At 39.0% G+C, this 5,086-nt stretch overlaps 1 pseudogene; it reads right to left on the reverse strand.

The window, feature by feature from the left end:
* Positions 1–1,430: 1,430 nt before the first annotated feature.
* Positions 1,431–3,099, reverse strand: LOC147321296 (N-acetyllactosaminide beta-1,3-N-acetylglucosaminyltransferase 3 pseudogene; annotated as a pseudogene).
* Between the last annotated feature and the right edge of the window lie 1,987 nt (positions 3,100–5,086).

Genomic DNA, 5,086 nt, shown 5'->3' on the forward strand with positions numbered 1-5,086 from the left:
ACGAATACAAGAGTGAAAACAGATGTAAGATCCCTTGAAAATTTATATAAATGAAACTTGTGTGTTTTGGATACTTACTAAAACAATATATGAAAGTGGCCACTTTCATGAGTAAATCATATAAGCCTTATATGATAAGTAAAGTAAGTAAAACAGGAAGAAAATCTCATAAAACAATACTATCAGTCATTGACTGGCCTCCTCAGAGCCCAGATCTCAACATTTTTAAAGCAGCACCTTTAAGGTGAACAGCACAAAGCCAACATCCAAAGAAGACTTTGAATATCATTCGAGAGCACTGGGGAACTGTTCAGAATTATACTGAATTTAATGGAAATGGAATGTGAAAACTACTGACTGTAAAGACTACCATTCATTCCAGCTCACCTGTGATAATTACCTCACTTGCTGACAATCCTGTGCCTGCCTACTGCTTAAGGAGAAGGAAGACCTTCATTTGATGCTCCCCTGTAGTGCAGGAAAAAGTCAGTGTTTTTGGCAACTCTTACCTGACTCTTGATTGCACAGTGACTGTGTTTACTGTATAATGTATTTTTCCCACTGTGATTCACTCTGTTGGTGTTTGGTAACAACCTCTCCAAAATGTAATTACTAATTCTAATTCATAACTAATACTAGACCATATACTCAGTAATTACTCTAGTGCTACACATTACAGCTTGCTTGCCATATACTTGCCATGTAAACGACCTTAAAGAAAGACACGGTGGATTGCTCTTTTGTGCAGAATGCTTTTGCACTGACATTACAGATACATGACTGGCACATTGTTAGGGTGCCTGGGTCGTTGTCCCAGTGTTTTTGTGTTTATGAATTTTTAGGTCCAGTTTATTCATCATTGCTTATAGACTTATAGACTTTTTTGGTTTAGTTTTCTCCCACTCTTGAATTTAACATTATTTCTAGTTTAGGTTTTCTTGTTTGTTATTTGGTCTCGTCTCCGTGTGCTTCCTTCAGCATCTCCCTGTTAAGTCAGTCTTGTCTCCATGTTTATTTGCCAGTCAGCGTCCCTATTCATGCCTCTGTCCCTAGCGCTCTCTTGCCCTGTGTGCTTGGTGTTTACGTTACTTCCCGTCTCATCTATTTGATCATGTTCAACCGTATTCCCCAGGTGTTTCTTCTCTGATTCCCTCTTGTATGTATCGTCTGTCTCCCTCGATCCAGTGTCGCAATCTCCCTCCTGCTGTGTGTCCTTTTCTTTTGTTAATTCTCTGTATCAGCATGTTCTGTTTGGCATCTGTCACTTAGCCTTCCCTTTGTGTTATTTATCTATAAATCCAGCAATAAAGCTATTGTTCTGTTCAGCCCTGAGAATGTTGGTAAAAGGGTTCATAAATAAAAAGATTATAACTGATTACACACAAAAATTAATGGGATGTTTGTCTCTTGTTTATTTATAATTCCCAGAATGTGCACAAAATAACTTCATAACTAAAGGATACAGTGATTTTGAAATATTTGTAAGTATATGCAGTTATACTGTCCCATTACCATGTAAAGATTGTGTTAATTATGTAATGTAATTTTTCATTCACTCAATTTGAAGCACACACTTATTAACTTTAATTTGTAAATGTCCTCACCTTGCCACTGGTAACCAGGAAGTATTTTATTGAACCCTATATGCAGTGAATAATTACCCTTTTGTTTATGACCTATATTCAGATACATCACAAGGCTTTGAGTGTAACAGACAGACTATTGCACCTTGCCACATAACTCCACACAATTATGTACAACCCCAGTTTAAAAACCTCAATAACACATAAAGAAATGACAGAAAACTTTGTAAGTTTTAAAAGGGATAATTGAAGCAAAGTAGTTTCTTTCGGTTGAGCCTGTATTATCCACACTGGCATTTTATTGAATATGTATAGCAAATTAAGTAGAAATGAGTCAGCCAGCATCAATGAGTACAGGCAAAGTCATGATTGATTTTTTTTTTTTTTTAGCCACTAGCAAAGCATTTCAGATTAGGGTCATGTATCTTGTTCCACATGTAGTACATTTTTGCTGAAAGGAATCTATGAACAAGTAGAGTTCCTCTATAATAACAAGGGTCATAGTCATCAGCTGTAGTGGAAGGAACGTGAAGTCCATTTATCCTCACTGCACCATGCCGCTCAGGGCTAAGTCCTGCTTTGGCCAAACACATTCCTAAGTAAACATCATCAATGGGAAGAACAGCGATAGAGTGGGACATATTGTATATAACCAAAGCTGTGTAGCCAGATAAAATGTAACCCCCACCACTACAGTAAGGAGGGTATGACTCTGACTCATACACCTGAACTGGAACATAATATTTACTCCACTTTTCTCGAATAGGGCCAACATATCGGATCACCCAGCCAGTAAAGAGGTGTTTCCGTCCATCATTGTCCTTAAGTTGAAGTAGATATTCAACCATGTTATCTGTGTTGACAAAGACATCATCATCGCCGTTTAGCAGGAAGCGAGCATGTGGACAGTTTCTCTCCATCCATTCGAGGAAGAGTATTTGCTTCAAGGTGAGGTTAAAGAATGAGTCATTAAAGTTCCACTGAAGAATATCATTGTTCTCACGTTGCTCTATTTTAAGGAGTGTGTTCAGTCTCTTTTTCTCAAAACCAACACCTGTTGTTCCTGAGATAAAAAGCCTTCGGATCCACACACCATTCTGCAATCTCTCCTTAGCCCAGGTTTTGCGCAGTACTTCTCGGCGGTCGTAGTTCACAGGAGCGCTTTTAATGACCAGCAAAAGAAAAACATCTGAGGACCCTTCAGCTCCTCCACACTTATCAGGAATGTCCAGCAGCATGGGGAAATGGCGACAGTGGCGATAGTACAAAAAGTCTTTTATATGATCAGGAAGTGCGCTGAAGTTCTTAATGTTAGCAACAGACATGTTTTGTTGACATCTTGACCAGGAAATATGATGAGCTGGAGTGATTTGTGGTGGCTTAATGACATCATCTCTCCTGGTTTCTTCAAGAAGTGAATCTCGGGAGTCTGACATATTTTTACAGAAAATAGCAACAGTCAAGAGAAGGCCAGTCACCACCAGCAAACTGCTTGCTCCTAAGGTGGTCTGTTTCAAAAATCTGTGGTCACAAAAAAATTCCAATTAGTAATAACATTAAAAAGATAAGAGTGCATTAAATGTGTGCATTATATTACTATCTATTACTTTGTAGATACTTAGGTTGTAAGAATCTGAATGCAAATCTACATGCTACCAATGTGTTTCGTTGATCTATTCTATTCTATTCTATTCTATAAAGGATTTGAGCTCCAGTTATAATTTGCTTGGAATGCAAAGTCTTGAAATATTTAAAAATGAGCATTGTATTTATCTTTTTCAAAGTTCTAAATCTTTCTATTAACAGGTTTTCTTGACTTTCAGTGTTTTGTCACTTCACAATTATTCTAAACAAAAGAAAGATGGTTAGCAGTTTATTTAGCACACAAAAAGACTAAACAGAAGTAAAACTTTGTTGTAAGCAAAAAAAAAAAAAAAAAAAAACAAGAAAAGAAAAGAAAAGGGGACAAATTATTTCCTAGCAAGCAGGTGTGGTTTCTTGGAACCCAATTATCTACAGAATAACTGAAAGATGCAGCTGGAAGTGCTGTTCTAAATGATTTACACAGAAAACTAACATTCTCACACTTACACTCTTACTGGAGCCACAGTTTCTGTTGAGGAATATTTGAAAACTGCATGCTTTGGTTTCTACTGTTGAATCAAATCAGGTTTAACTTGCTTGACATTTGTGCTAGTCCTTTCCAAACCATCTTAATTTGTCTCTAGATGGTCTGTAACAGGGAGCCATCAGGCTAAATTGGTCAACCAGTGCAAAAAGCAAGCAGTCTCAGTTGTAGGAGGGGTTTGTTGAGGCCATGAAAAATATGTAAATTATTTTACATACACTCGTCATACACACGTCATGGTAATTTGGGGGGATGGTGGTTAACTATTTCTTTGAAATGTTTGTTTTCCACTGTACAGAATGTATTTTTAAGAAAACAAGAATTGGGTGCACACGTTTAAATCTATTTGTCATGGCTGGGTCTGTGACCCAGCATTTTGAGTTCATTATATATTGTGTATTTCTGTTTTAAGTATGGGGATATGTTAAGTTCTTGTTTTTGCATTATTAGTTAGAACTTGAGTCTTTGTGTTTTGTCATTTATTGTTTGGGTTAAGTTCATCCACCTCTCTTAAACCCCTAAGTTGTTCAGCCTTAGTTCTGTTTATTGGATCTCCTCATTTCCCCTTCCCCTGGATCTTAATCTCATTTGCCCTTTGTGTTCCACGTCTCATGTTGTCAAGCCCATGTTTTTTGGTCTGTCTCATCATGTTTCCTGTTTTATTTTGAAAGAGTCCTCTGTTCTTTGTTCATTGCATTTAGTTTCACTTCCCCTGTCCTGTGATTAGGTTATGTGTGTCAGCTGTGTCCTCATGTGTCTCCACTTCCTCTGATCACCTCATGTGTGTATTTAGTCCTCAGTCTGTGTTATCTCCCCTACCCCTTGTCACAGTTTCCCAGCCATAGTAAGTCATAGTCTGAATGTTGTTTAGACATAGTCTAAATCTTAGTAGAGTCATAGTTTCCCAGTCTATGTTCAGGTTTTCCCTCAGTTACTTTGTTGTTGTTTTTCTGTGAGTTTTCGGCCCTAAATAAAGGCTCGCTTTTTGTTAAGTCCAGTTTTGTGTCCTCGCCTCTGTCTGCTCTTGGGTCCTCTACTCACTCCACAAGGTCTGCCCCGGCAGTCCGTGACAGTAGGATGCGAATATCATGGGCCTAGCGGACATCTGTGAGGACCAATGGGAGTTCAACACTCGGTTGACTGTGCTCCATGGAAAGTGGATCATCTTCTCCGCGTGCGGACCGGAGAGGAAGAAGGAGTCCGTGAGAGCTCAGCTGAGCTGTTTGATATCTGCATACCCGGCTTTCATAGAGGGATTGCCAGGGGATCTGCAGAACGTTGTCTGCACCGCGCTGCCTCGCAAGCCCGAGGCGGTTAGAGTCGGCGTGCTGAGGTTCGCCATGGCACCAGACTCTTCTGCGCCATCATCGCCTTC

The sequence above is a fragment of the Aulonocara sp. 'chitande type north' Nkhata Bay genome, linkage group LG10 (genome assembly GCF_057382095.1).
Source record: "Aulonocara sp. 'chitande type north' Nkhata Bay isolate Kocher_YH1m ecotype deep benthic linkage group LG10, A_spYH_male_GT1.1, whole genome shotgun sequence".
In the NCBI taxonomy this organism is placed as follows: Eukaryota; Metazoa; Chordata; class Actinopteri; order Cichliformes; family Cichlidae; genus Aulonocara; species Aulonocara sp. 'chitande type north' Nkhata Bay.